General features: G+C 27.9%; 1 long non-coding RNA gene across 1 annotated transcript; it reads right to left on the reverse strand.

The window, feature by feature from the left end:
- Nucleotides 1-285: 285 nt before the first annotated feature.
- Nucleotides 286-1734, reverse strand: LOC107001894. The gene is made up of 2 exons (XR_001454481.1): nt 1624-1734; nt 286-725 (listed from the first exon to the last, which is right to left on the reverse strand). It is a non-coding gene; the product is annotated as an uncharacterized LOC107001894 (long non-coding RNA).
- Nucleotides 1735-16436: the final 14702 nt, after the last annotated feature.

Consider the following 16436-nt stretch of genomic DNA (forward strand, 5'->3'; position numbering starts at 1 on the left):
TATATATATATATATATATATATTATTTTTCGATAAAAAGTGTTCAATTGGACATCTCGACTATGATATAGCTATGCCTCGATTAACCGACTCATGTCCTATCTGTCATATCTGCCATCAAACCAAAGTATCACCCTAGCTATACAAATCTAATTTGAAATTGATACGTATAATCTTATAATGAAGTAAGTTTTTTTTAAAAAAATAAAAATTGGTGTAATTTATTAATTTGTCGTATCATTTATGTGGAACATGTACATGACAAATATTATATAAGCCTAGATCTTGATAATCAAAATGATTAGGTTTTATTAAAATTTGAAAGTTCAAATACTACAACAACATTTGTAGGGCAACACAACCCATCTTGACGTTACATTCGATATTATGATAATCCTGATTTAGCTATACTAGAACTAAAACTCAATCAGTTCTTTTATTTAATTTTTCAACGAAGGAAGTTCAAACAGAAAAAAGAAAAACACAAATAATTGACCATATTGTATGTAATATTGGTCATACATCAATTATTTTTTAGCCACAACCATAGGTATGACTAATAACATTGTAGTAACAATATTTGCAGTATCTATCATAGCAGTCACTATTCACTCGACAATATCCACCACAACCACCTTGCAAGCTTTGGCCAGTTAGTTTTGATTTGAGTTCTGCCAAGTCTCTCACAGCAAGGATTTTCACTTTTGGTGAATGAGCCAAGTAAACTATAATCCATACACAAAAAAAAAAAATCTAAGTGTTAAAATCAATATATTATAGAGTATAATAGTTAATAGCATCTGTATATGTGGTTCCGATTTGAATTTTACAAAAAATGTCATGTCAGTACAATAAAAATAATTTTTAGCGACAATAAATAGACACATTAATAAAGAGTGCTAAAGTCTTTACCGGTATTAATTAAATGTCATCAGATCCAATATCGTTAAAGCCTTTAGGGACATATACAAAGTATGTTAATTGCCACTAAAAATACATATTTAACGGTAATTGCTAATTAATCGCCGCTAAAATTCATTTTTTAATGTAATATGTCAAGCCCTTTATAAGAAGTGCATTTTTAGAGAATTGAAAAGACGAGTGTAACAACATCTTTTCAGAATTTTAAGCAACTTTAAATATCATTGTTGTTTGAATATATGCAATAAAATCTTACATAGAGATGTTTAATTGGTATAAAAAAAATTCAAAAGTAAGATTTATTTTTTTTAAAAAAATATTGTAGACTTATACTACAAAAATACATAATGTACTTACAAAAATATTTTTCTTTATAGTACTGTGCCACAAATATATCACGTGAAATGTTAATATAAAGGTGAAGTGAACGTTTTGAACTTAATGAGTTCTAACTAGGTTTTACGATAGCAATATTATGTGTAAGTTATTGGATACCATTTTCTTTATATATATATTTAAAGAATTTCTTAATTAATACAAAAATTTGAACGAAAATTATTACTGAGTAACTCATATATTACCTTTTAATTTTTCCATTAGATCGATATAATATTGAATTAAAAAGCTATTGAATGTATATAAAAGAGATACTCATTTAAAAAACAATAAGATAAGATAAATAAATTAAAATGAAGAAGATACCAGATATCACCAAGAGTGCAAAAGTGAAATAGAAAGCATAATTGCGAGCCATGGCAACAATATTATGTGTTAAGAAAGAAATATTACTATGTGTTATTATTGAAGTGTGATATTTTTGTTTCATGAAGGGCCATGAATTTATAGGCCTCTCTTTCAATATAATTCTCCCTATTAATTTACAACTTGTTTTTAATTAAATTAGTTTTACCAAGTTGAATTTTATTAAGGATTAAAGAGGAGGATCAAGTCTGGGTGATGAGCACCTATTTAATTAGTAGAGATTCCCCAATTAATGGCATGCTAATTAGTTACCAAGTGGGGATAATATATAGATTTTAATTTCACCTAGATTAACAATTCTAACCAAAAAAAAACAACCTAGATTAACAACTAAAATAGTATTACAAGTGGCTAACACTTTGTTTGAATGATTATTACCTATTATTTTTTCATGTATTGTATTATAATGCATTGTGTTATATCATATCATAGTGTATTGTTTTAATAAATACAATCGATAGAACTATGATGAAAAGGTAGGTAAAAGATGAAATATAATTATTAAATAATAAATAAAGGCAAATTAAAAAGAAAATATTAAGATAATCATGCGATCATACCATAAATGGGTCTTTTTATTGTTACTTAACGATTAATTTAAACTATACGATACATTAGAATTTAAGTAACAATTCTCCACTTCAATTTTGAAAAATAGACATTATTCAGATACATGTCGATTTACTTTTAAAAATATTTATTCTATTCTTATATTATCAATCTTTTTTTTTATTTCTTTAAGATTATGATACTTTTTTTAAAAAAAATGTATGTAATAAATTAATCTATAAAAAAATAAATATTATTTTCAAAATAAAAAAAATAGAAAAATATTTAAATTATAGGTCAATACCAAGGCTAAAAAATCAAATATTTTGTATGATATAAAAAGGTATTACATAGATTGTGATTAAAAAAGTCAAGAGTAAAATAGACACCGCATTAAATAGAGGAGAGAATATTATATTCGTTCAAATTTGAAGGAGAGAGTTTGATTTTTAAAGCATAACTAGGGGATTAAAATGATTTTCACTCTCTCTTTTACTTTACGCTATTTAATTTTGTATAAGCATTTTATTATTATATATTCTGTTTGTCCCTAAATACTTTTTCACTTTAAAATTAACACATTTATTAAGGAAATAATTATTAACATAATAGAATTATCATTTTATCCATATTAATTATGAAGTAGATGAATTAAAATTTAATGTTTTCAATTTTATTTTTATTTTTTTCTAAGTAATTAGTTAAGGATATAATAAGTAAAAAAATTAACTTTTCTTTATTTGTCAAAATAGACAAGTAATTAACAACAACTAAAAAAAAAGAACAAGTAATTAAGGAGAGACAATAGCATTCCTACATAATCAACAGTAGAAAGGATATACTCCCTCCGTCCATTTTTATTTGTCGTGTTGGGTTTTTCAAAAATTGATTTGACTTATTTTCAAAGTTAAATTATTGCATTAATTCGATTTTATAAATAAAAAATTTAGATATTAAAAATTATACAAAAAGTACTATACATTGGAATCTTTTACATATCAATATGATAAAAAAAAATATTTTAATAAAAAAATTTAAAATTTGACTCTAAAATGAAAAATATGACAATTAATAGTGAATAGAGGGAGTATATTATTTTCCAAAATAGAAAGGACTTTATTCTTGAAAGAAGGTGCAGGGAAATTACTGAAGATTTCGAGAGAAAAAATCAACTTAATTAATGAAACAAAAGTATTGGTAATTAAATTTAGCAACTTTGTTTATTTTAAGTATTGGTAATAAAAAAATCAACTTAATTGAAGAAACAAAATTATTGGTAATTAAAATTAGCAACTTTGTTTATTTTAAGTATTGGTAATTAAAAAATCAACTGATCAATTAATTAACGTGCATCGATTGGATCTTCAATTTAAAGATAGTTAACTAATCCTAGTACTTCACACATATGACTTATAGTTTATTTTTTTTAAAAAAAAAAAAACGAAATAGAGTCATATTTATTTGGACATTTCAAATTGAATGTGAAACTTTCTATTTGAATCCAAATATATATATATATATATATATTTTTATATATAAAATTAATGTATAAACACAATTTTTATAAATTCAGACGAACTCAAATCATTCAATTGTCCATTTCAATTTATATGGAGCAGATTAATTCATGTCCGAATGTATAAACTGCTTAACATTCAATTGTTCGATCATACACAAATTGAGAAGAAAAAAATATAAATCAAAATGAACTTATACATTATGCTGCTAATATACAATACAAAAAGTAGTGACTGTCAAAAATTTAAATTTGTATTCAAATGAAAAATAACAATTTCCGCCAGAAACAAACTTGGAATTTTGACAATCCTAACATAAAGAACATATACATATACAAATTGCAGATATTACAAAATTTTATTCATATGTATATACAAATTACAGAGAATATCCGATTTGAAATAAAAGTTCATGAAATAAAAAAAATGAAAAAAAAAGAAGGAAAAAATAAAAATAAATTGATTTAGACACATTTCGGTGTCACAATCGGGAAGATTTTAAAATTAAAACTAATTTGAGGAGAAATTTTAGGAGAAGTTCAAGCTTGTAGCCTCACTTACTTGTGGGTTGGGCCGGTCGTTTTCAGGTCCACACTAAAAATGGGCTAGTCTGACTTGACCCGTAAAATGTCGAAACATGTATGAGTTAGCCCGAATGAGGTAGGTTAGCCCATACTGACAGTTCTACTAATTTTCTTCAACTATATATTTATGAGAAAATTTTTTTAAAATGTCAATATTTTAGTATTTAATAGGGTATTGTGTCAACAGTTTCAATTATTTAGTGACAATGTCAAAATTTTATCTTATTATGTATGTTAATTATATTTTAATTATGGCTTAAGTCATCTAGGACCCTTAAAGTTGTCCACATATTTCACTTAGACACCTCAACATATCCATTTTCCTATTAGACACTTCAATCTTAAAAAATAAATATCTATCAAACATTTTTCTGACACCTAGTTAAAAAATGAAGTGCGTGTAACACACACGCAGTTGATTTGGCAAAATAACAATTTAAACTAGGACATGTGGCATTTTATTTTAATTATCTTACATAAATGAAATTAAATTATAAAAAAATCTAAATCTAAAAAATAAAAGAGTTTCAACCAGGAAAAAAAAGATGAAAAATCCNATGAAAAACCCCCCCCCCCCCCCCCCCACCAAACCTCCCCCTTCTTCTCTTTCTCTTAAAGATATCCCTTGTCCACCATTGTTGTTGTTCATCTAAAAAAAAGTGGAGATTTTAACATATACTAACTACGAATTTTTCATTTTTGTTCCTCTTTATCCCGTCTTTTTGTTTCTATTTGAAATTGATGTTGTTATTTTTTTTACAAAAAATATGTTCTTCCTTATTAATTTTGATTTCGAATTTTGTTTCTACTTTGTTGTGGAAGAAGAAGGGGTGGTGTATGCGGTCTCCATTTTTTCTGGTAAGGAGATATGCATGGTAGCCTTCGTTTTTTCTAGAAAAAAGATATGGATGGTGGTATCCATTTTTTTCGGCAAAAAAGATGTTAAGATATAATTCTAAATCTGAAAAATTAGGACAATGAAAAAAAATGAAGAGGTGTCCTTGTGTATGATAACGCTGGGATTCATCTGCTCCAATTGAAAATTACTATTAACAAAATAAAAATATGATAAAACAACATATTAAGGCTTGGAATGCAAGGAACAAAAGTGATGTTTGGATTTCTTATTGCCTTGAAATTCTTAGCAAATTTAAGTATAAACCTAGAAGAAGTAAATTTGTAAAAAATGTTAATGGTGGATTGTTATGAAGAAATAGGAACAGCAGGGTGGTGCAATTTTGAAAGGGAGGATTTGAAAAGATTGTTATTTTTTTTTTTAAAAAAATAATGAGAAAAAAAGTTTGAAAATATGTTGATTAAATGATTCACGCGCTCAATAAGGCGTGAATCACACTTTTTTGCCACGTGTGCACAACGTGTTTAAATGATTCAAATTGAGAATACATAATAGTCCAGGTGTTCAATAGGTATAAGTCCTAGTTAAAAATGTTTAAGTGAATTATACGAACAACTTTAAGGGGTCGTCTATGACTTTATATAACAAACAGGAGCTATTTAGGGGAGATAAATTTTTTAAAAAGTAACAGATGCTTAAAACTCTCAACATTGACATAACTAAAACAAAAAACCAAAATACAAAATACACTAAATCTATGAAATACAAAAATAATACTAACTATAACAGAATCAAAATTCCATATACACTTTCAAATCTATTTTATAATAGTACAAACGCATTGTAAAATGTATTTATTTGAATCTTAAAAGTTACTAAACAAATTCAACTAAACATGCAAGACATAAAACATGCAAAAAAAAGTAAAATACCTCTTCTCCAACAATTTGGTCTTCTTCAACTTCGTCGTTATGAATTTGTGTGGGATTTTGCACGCCGACGGAGTCCTGCAATTTTCCTCGTTGTCTATCCTCCATAAATTTAGAAGCGTAACCTACATTATTGTTTATTTCTTGAGTGAAAAAAGATTAAATGATGGAAAATCAGAGGAAGTTTGATTATTTTGTCCGATACCTCTAGTAACTCTTTTGAAATCATCCATTGAAGAGAGAATTTTGGATTATTAATCCCTAAAAGAGGTTTTAAGAACAACAACAAATTAAAAAAAAATTTGAAAAATAGTAAAATCACTAAGCAAATAATAAAGAATATGATAAACATGAATACCTAAATCAATGTTCTATCTTCAAATCCAATCTTGAAACGAAAGTAAAGGAAAAAAATCGAAAATAAAAATATATTGAATCTGAAAATTTGGGGATATTTGATTTGGATTAATTTTAGAGAGAGAAACTGAAAAAAGCATAATTAAAGGACTTTAATATCTAACCAATTATCGAAATATAGGGGTCAATGTAATCTATGAGAGAGAAAACATGATTTGTATCAGAATATTTTTTTAATTTTAAAATAATGATATTTTTAACATGTTTACTAATATTATTAAAGTATGAAGGTTATCACTAAATAAGTTACTAATATTATTAAAGTATGAATGTTATCACTAAATAAGTTAATTTTTTTGAATAGTTAGCTAAATTTTCCTATTTATAATGAACCCAAAAGTCAAAATCCTCATTAAAACAATAGAATATGGTCACAAATCTTTTCACCTTTTGTCTTTCTTATATTTTTTTCTATTTATATATATACAAATTATATTGGTAAACGAAAAAGACATAATTTGTTAAACATTATTTTCTAATCAGTTACAAACTAATCTACTTTTTCTAACATCTCCTATATATATTTTCTAACCCAATATTCATGTGTGTTTATTTCCTTTTATATTTTCTTGCTCACGTTGGTTTCAGTAATTTTCTTATCAGCTTATTTTATGACTTTTGGGATTCAAAAGTTAATTTAATATTAATTTACTTTTGAGAATTTTGTTTTATTAATTTTTGTAGAGAAAATGAAAATTATAATAATATTGGTATAATATTGTTACGATCCAAAAATGAATATGATGGCATACATTTTATCCCACCAAGACAGGTAAGTTTAAAACTCAATTATTGCAATATAATGTGGAAATAAAAAAAAATTATAAGTTTTATACTCAGTTACTTATGCAGGTAATAAGTCTAATTGACTAAATCTCCAAAAGTTGATTGTCACGTGTACAAGTCTCTCATATATTACAATGAATTTCAATTAAACACAAGTCTCAAATGATGTAACTAAAGTAGAACAAGATCATAAATAGGAGTAAAAAGGTCTACTGAGATGATAAACATTTACCTCATCAAAAATCTCCATAGGAAGCCCCGAAAAAAGAAGAGAGTAGAAAGTATCACGAATATCCAGGCTCTTAACCTAAAAAAATGTAGAAGCAAGGGGTGAGTACCAAACCAACAGTACTCAATGAGTAAACTTCGAAACACAAGCCAAATGAATAGAATACGGATATACCTATCATTCCAACTGAACCTCTACAACTATAACCTGTATAAAACCAGCTCAACCTAACAATTCACAATTCACATATCACATATCTCAATAACAATACTCCAATAATTACAGATCATAACACACGAGATCAAGTTCACCTATCACAAGTTCCATAAAGTTCAAAAATGATATAGATGTACAATGCCATGAAATACAATGCCAAGTAGTGATGCGCATGTCTGACCTAATAATACACACCGTTTTCTATCAGTCCGGGATCCATGGGGGACATAATATTCCATGCATTCGTCGCGGCGTGCGACATGACCCTCGATAACAAAATTCGTCGTGGCGTGCTACAATTACCTAGAATCATAATATTGGTCGCGACGTGTGACACATCCCTTAAAATGGTACATCCTCTTTAATTTCTTATTCTTCCTCAATTCACATCACACTTGTCACAACCATGTCTCAGAATCAATACAAATGATATGTTCACACAAATAATGAAGAGATGACATAACAATGCACAATTCAGAACGACACAATCGTGATACAACATCAATAATGAATGATCAAATAAACCTTTCAAATCTCTCAACACATTACATGCTTATAATTAACCACATTACCTTTAACTATCTTTTTTCATCATTAGAATGATTCAATATGGATAAGTCAACGCATCACCAAGTCTCGTTACTTTCCAACACATACCACAATGAAATACATGATTTTATAAACTTAAAAAGGATTGAGAAATTCGCTTGCCTCAAACAATCAAACAATCACTCGAGGACTTGAGTCTTCCCCTTTCTTTGGACTTCCAAATAAAAAAAATATATTCAAATAGGTAATCGCAATAAGATTTTGAAACTAACAACACCCATATTACTTTATGTCCATCCATATTACTCTATGTCTAACCCAGACACATAAAAACTCATCCAAATTTATAATCAAGTTCTTAATCTTTATGTCAATTAATATGTCAACTCTCATATTTTTCGAATTTCAATCCTAGTATTAAGTTTTAATTTCTCCCACATCACTAATTAGAAAAGAGATGAACAATTGCATCAATATTAATTATAGTCATTACCTCGGCGAATTCTTGTGATGGTGGTGAGTATTCTTCCTTCTAAAATAATTATGTACTAAATGTGATAAATCCTAGTAATGTATTTAACAAAACATGAGGTTAGTGTGCTTAGCCAATTAGTTATTAACTAAGTTAATTATCTAAAAATTACTCGTGAATTAATTAACTATAATTATACGAATAGTTTCAAAATTTTCAAAACAACTTTATCGACTAATCATGAATAACTCGGGGCAACTATCATAAGGGGCAGAATGGTAATTTTACAAAAAGAGAATGGATCATTACAAATATTAATGTACTAAATTTTGATTTTGGAAATAAATCTAGAGTAAATTATAATGCTATTATTCTACATTTTTAAATGATGAAAATTTCGATGACAAATGTAAACATACTGGATATACTTTTAAAATATTTCAATTGTTAGTTAGTTTTGGAGGCGAAAAGCCTTAAATTGTGATACAAACCAAAATTTAAAGCTTATGTAAAGTACGATTGTAATTTGTAATGTTAGTTTTCAAGACACAAAAACTTGTAAGTTCTAAAGTATATATGTACGTAGTAAAAATTAAATTTTGCATCCAAGCAGTACTTATCTCATATTTAATTACTCATCAAGTAATTAACAATGAGTACTATCGTAAAGAAATTTTAATATTTTTTCTTCTCATCAAGGAATAAAGGAGTTAATATCTCATATGGTCACTCAACTGTTCACTCTTCTCTCAGAAAGTCACTCAACTTTCAATTTTAACTCAAAAATCATTCAACTATTTCTTCTTCTCTCAGAATGTCACTCAACTTTGAATTTTAACTCAATAGTCACTCAACTATCTCCTCTTTCCTCAGATTCCAACATAACGGTCATTAATATGACACAAACGAGCATGCCAAAAATTAGTAGAAGAAAGCATATAAACAGAAGTAGAAGTTTTATTCATTTCAACATTCAACTTGAACACCCCATCACATGCATACCCCTTCCCTACAAAAATACCTTTCTTCACTATTATATATTGATCAGATTCAATAATTTGTTTAAAGCCTGATTTATTAAGAAGAAAACTAGATATCAATTTTTTTTCTCATAGAAGGAGTATAAAGTACATCTTTCAATGTTAATATCCTTCCAGAAGTAAAACACAATTCAACATCTCCCTTTCCAAGCACTTGAGTAGTGTGAGCATCACCAAGCATGATGGTTTTGGGTTCTTCAAAATGAGTATATTTTTTAAATCAGCCTTTGTCATAACAGACATGACGGTTTGCACCAGAATCAGCACACCATCCATCAACATTCTCAACCATGTTTACGTCGGTAATCACCGCCACAAAAGGTTCTTCGGTAACGTTTGCCTGAGGGTTAGGACCACGTTTACGGAATCTGCAAAATCGAGCAATATGCTCACTCTTGCCACAAACAACTTTTCTTGAACTTGGTGATTTTGTGCTTGGTGATTTTCACCATTATTTTTCTTGGGAGGTCTACCATTATTTTTCTTGAACTTTTTCTTCTTAGGCTTTAAAGAAGTATTTTTGTGAGTTTCAGGAGTAGCATTATTTGAAGTAATTAAATTTACCTTCGATGTGATGTTGTTCTCTTCTGTTTGTAAAAGTGCATCTTGGCCCCTTGCTTCTTCTTCCATGCGAATTTTCATTATCAAGGTTTCAAGAGAGGTTTCCTTTTGTTTGTGGCACATAGTTTTTTAAAATTCCTTCCAAGAAGGTGGTAGTTTATCCACTATGCCACAAACAATAAGGTTATCTCCAATTTTAACCTCTTCGGACCTAAGCTCTCCAACAATCATGACGAAGTCTTGAGCTTGATCTACCACTGATTTGTTGTCCACCATTTGGAAACGAAAAATCTACTGNTAGTCCTCTTTGACTTGTTCCCTCCAGGATACAACAGCCTTCACAAAGTATAACTCAACAACTCTGGATAAGAGTTGAGTCCAAAGCTCCACAAAAAAGAGCACCTCCCTTCAACTAATAAGAACTCTATTTTTGACTAACTTTTTCACTCTTTGTTTTCTCTAGTGAGAAGACCAACACTATTTATACTACAAGAAATCTTCCTAGGAATGAATAGGAAGATAATGGAGGTAGTAAATAGTGAAGATAATGGCCTTAGGAGTTTCATAGGTTACATAGGTTACAATAGCAGTTACATAGGTTACAAAGAGTAATGGAGGAATTAAGAATGAAATAAAGTGATGGATAACCAATGCTAATGGATGATGTAGAAGTTATCCATTCCAATGTTTATTGGAATGTTTTTATCTCACAATAAATTCAACCAATAAAGCCAAAGTTGGGGAAGGGGTATGCATGCCTACCAATGATCATTCTTATAACTCCAAAATAAAGCAATTTAATATGTTAAATATTAATATTAAAAGGCTAATAACCTAACAGAATAAACACCCTTCCGACTCCTAAATCCACCCCTAATGTTTTGTATGGAGTTTAAGAATTGTCTTGCTCTCACAACATGTGTAAATTAGAGCCATGAAGGCAAGGGTATAGTAGAAAACAACTACTCCTATGAGGAGTGCTATAAAGCAAACAAGGACAACTTTTCTTAACTGTTTTGTTGATCTCTTTCTTATTATTATTATTTTTTTTTTGTAAAAATGAAAAAATAAGACTTGTTATCTCATTTGTTGTAGACCTATGTACAACCTTTATAGCTAGGTTGTATGTGATGCTTTATTAAATGGGGAAGTAAATTAAATTATTGATATATTTTGAGCGTTTTAGTGAGATGATTAGAATTTTTCTAAAGTTTTCGAGTACAAGTTGTGTGAATATGAAAAAATTCTTGTAAAAAGTGTTTCCCTCTCCAACATTTCTTACTTAGCGAATTGAATTAATGAAGATTTCAATAGATCGGTATCGATAATTTAACACCAAATTAGAAACAAAAAACATTATATAAGTATGATACACAAAAATCTAAACCTGGCGTGCAAAATATAATTAAAAATGTCCAAAAAAAGTCTATTTTTTTTTATTTTGATTTATTATTTTGATACTAGATTGTTGTTTCCTTATTTGGAGTAAATTCGAAATTTAAAATGATTTGAGATTGTAAAAGAGAAGTTATTCTCCCGCCTCAATTTATATGACACATTTTATGTTTTGAGAGTCAAACAGTTTATGTTTGATCGGAAATTTGCGAATGAAATCTTCAAATTTTTTTAAATAAAATTTATATATTTATAAACTACATAAAAAGAACTATGAATCACAATAGATGATTCAAAATGTTTAAAAAATTTATGAAAAATTTATGGTCAAAGATAAATTTATTTGACTCTTAAAATTTAAAATATGACATATAAAATAGGACGCAAATAGTATAGTTTGAAAGGTTCTGAACTTTTGAAACTTTTTGAATTTTAAAAACGTGTTCGAAAAAATTATCGAAAAATCGACAGGCACATGTATTTTACAATTTATTTTCACATGAGCCCACATATACTTTCTTTATGAAAAAGACAGTTCATCACTTCATCCAAGTTCCACTTCTAATAATTAAAAAAAAATGCAATTTCTATTTGATTACATAAAAAGTTGATTATTATATGTATGTATAACAAAAAAATTAATTTAATCTTTAATCTTGACTAGATATACAAAAATATCAATTGTTTACTAATTTACAACAATATTACTTACTAGAGTGTATAAAATCGAATTAAATATCGAATTAAATTGCAAATTGAGTCAAATCGAAAAAAAAAACTCGATTAGTGATTTGGTTTGACTTGGTTTGGTGTTAAAAAAACAACAACTATATTTGGGTTGGTTTGGTTTCAACTAAAAAAAACAACCCGACATAATATATATAGTTTTAAAATTTTATTTTATACGTAAAATACTTACTTTGATATAATTTTTAAATATCTCTTATACTTTTCATAGATTTTATTTTTTAATATATTTATTTCATGTTTGGAAGTTAGAATTCTTAATGATTTAATAAAGATTATAGTCCATACATGTTGGTAATTATAATAAAGTTTAAATAAAAATCAAATTAATATTAAAGCAAAAAGAAAATCAATTCAACGCTAAGAATGACAATAATATTGAATATTTATTTTTTGTTTTACATAGATTTAGACAATTAAAATACATGATATAATTTTACTTTCTTTTAATATTTAGTCATTTAACTAATACTTACTAAACTTATTTTAGCATGATTTAGTACTTTAAGTTATGACCAATTTCATTATGACTTATTACTTTGCAATATGTGTTTTACGCGATTTTATTATTTATTTTCTTTGTTGGATATTTTAGTGTCATTAATCATATCATATTTTGTGTTATTTTCTTGAGAAATAACTTAGATAGTTACATTTTGGTAGGAGTCAGAAATATTTGAAGTACGAGTAAATTTTATGTTTGTATGAATATTTTATCGAAAAAGTCTGAAAATACCCAAAGTTAAAATACCCAAATTTTATTGGTTTGGTTTGGTTTGTAAATTCAAAAACCCGACACAAATAATTTAGTTTGATATTTGAAAAATCCAAACCAATCCAATCAAGTACACCTCTATCACTTACATATGAATGTCATAATTTATAATCGCGAAAAGCGCAGACTACTTTACTAGCTCAAACAAGTGTGAATGCTATTCAATAATTGAAATGTGTGGAGATTCCACAAAGGTACCAAACTAATTCAATCATTAAATCTATTTTTGGTGTCTTATCTTTACTTGTCTATTATTTTTTTTGTTCTATTTTATATGTCTTTTTTTAATTTACACTTGCACTAAGAAATGAGGTAACTTTACCCTTCTTCTCTTATATAGTATTTTCTTAAATCAACTTTATTAATAAATGACAAGATTAATTAATTATTATATCAATGGTATAATAGACAAAACATGATAATTTATGCATAAATTTATAAAATGACAACTATTGTGGTCCAACTATTTATTGATAGAGATGAGTATGTGAGTTATTTAGGCACAAAGCCCGACAAACCCAATTTTTTCTATTTTAGTCTACTTCATTGATTAACAAATTAAAAATTAAGATACGTACGATGAATTAAATTAGTACCTAAAAGAACCCCTTTTTGGTAAAAACAAGTATATGGGGAGAGAGGCAAGCGAGAAAGGATAGAGGCGAGCAAGAGAGTCAATATATCTAGATTAAAAATCACTTTTGAATATAATGTATATGAAATATATTACACCTAATTTTAACCTCATGTATCCGAAATACACATATCTGAATGCGCCAGGTAGATACATGTATCTGGACGTGTATATATAGAGAGGCGAGCAAGAAAGGATAGACGCGAGCAAGAGACTCAATATATCTAGATACATGTAAAACACTTTTGAATATAATGTATATGAAATAAATTACACCTAATTTTGACTTCATGTATCCGAAATACACGTATCTGAATGAGCTAGGTAAATACATGTATCTTGACGCATCAAATACATTATTCTGAAGACCAAAATTTCTCACAAATGATTATTTCAAAAATACACTGGAAGGCATGTAAGTAGATCCTAAACTAGTGATATTTGTATTGTTTTCCCATAATTAATTAATCATAAATAATTAAAAGAATTTTCGATAATCATATATATATCAACTAGGAAATAATTTCTCCGCCTCCACAAAATAGATATAAGTCATTGTACACTATACTTTCTTCAAACCCCACTTATGAAATTTTTTACTAAATATGCTATTATTAATATCTTTAAAAACGTACCAAAAAGTCATTTCTATGTGTAACAAAAAAAAATTGTTTTGAACATATATTATAATTTTTTGAAGAAAAATACTTCATTAGCAGAACTTTTGCATTCATATGTATGCATGCTAGTCCTGAAAAAGGAAAAGAAGAAAAAGGGGAAAAGGCTATTCAATAATGCTTAGGACTTTAAGTTTATTTTAATCTTTCACATTCAACTTGCCATTATATACTTAGTAAGTGGTAATGATACTGATTAATACAATTCATAAGATTTTTTTTATGTTAAATAATAAATAAATAAAGTGAAAATACTCATGATATTTTTATTAGTCATTTAAGTTCCTTCTCAAGAAGAAATGGAAGGATCTATCAAAAAATTCAACTTCACCAATAAAATAGGTCCTCTTAATTCACATGGATAAGATATAAATCATTTATATATGTTTGAATATTCAAAATAAACAAATTCATTAAATATAATCTAATTTACTTAAATTCAAACTCGTAGATTTTAGTCATTTGACTCATTTTCAACTCAGTCTAGTGTACAACTTGCATCTCTCTCTCAATCTAAGTTTTCAATACTTTCTTTGTCCTAATTTACATTCTATTTTTAATTTATGTGACAGTATTTAAATTTTAAGCGTTAAATGACCATGTTTTTACATGTCAATATTTTACACAAATTTCACATATGTAAATTTTTCTTTAAAAACTTAAAAATTTTATATCATAATTCACGATGAAAATTAAGAAATTAACTCTTTAAGTCTAACTATGTCGGGACAAAGGGAGTATATCCACATTTTAAATAAATTTATAAACATAAATATCCTATTTGAACAAAAGCTACTAAACCCAGTCGGACAAAATATCTCGTCCTTAGTCTTTTGCTAAGCACACATATGACGCTTACACTACTCGTCTTCTTACACCACTTGTTGGAGATCTTGCTATGCCAAATCAACCTAAATCTCTAGGAATCACTGAGAGATTATGAAAGGGAACACAAGAGGATTGCTAGGGAAGATTGTATTATAGAGATCAACTTTGATTTTTTCTTGATGAATTACAAAGCATTTACAAATGAATATCCCTCTATTTATATTATTCACTCAGGAGCTACTATATTGCTATGTTGATGTTTTGATGATTTGACAAACTTCGAGGATGATTAAACTCCAGTTATCCTAAGAATTCTTGTTGATAGGGGGAACCCGTGAATATGTTTGTCAACATCAAAAAGAGGGAAAAAGCTATATTGATATTTTGATGATTTGACAAACTTCGGGGGTGATTTAACTCCAGTTATCCCAATAATTCTTGTTGATAGGGGAAACTGGTGAATAAGTATGTTATCATCAAAAAGGGGGGAATATTAGTTTAAAGCTGAGTTGAGATGTTAGCTCGAACTTGATATGAAATTTTGATGATTTAACAAACTTATCGATCTAACAAGGAACCAGATCCTTGTTATTGGAACTGCTGACAGTGAGATGAATGATAAACTCAGTGTGAGGTATATATGTGTGCTATCATCAAAAAGGGGGAAAATGTTATATTCAAGGTGTTTTGATGATCCACAAAATTGCGGGGACCTGGTCCTTGTCAGAGTGCTCTCATCTAGATACAAATGGGATACAACCGTAAAAGCTGTTATGTTAGGTGATAGGTGAAAAGTGCAGCGTCCTACACCAATAAGAACAGTGGACGAGATTGTATGTTTCGATATCTCACAAATGCAGGGACTTGCTCCCTGGCAGAGTTCTCTCCATCTTATACATAATGGTGTACAAATGTAAAACTGTCCTGTCAATGGTAGGTGAGGCGCCAGCGTACAAAACCAATCAGAATGGAAGAGGTTGTTTGTCCAACGG

Source organism: Solanum pennellii, chromosome 10 (assembly GCF_001406875.1).
Source record: "Solanum pennellii chromosome 10, SPENNV200".
Lineage (NCBI taxonomy): Eukaryota > Viridiplantae > Streptophyta > Magnoliopsida > Solanales > Solanaceae > Solanum > Solanum pennellii.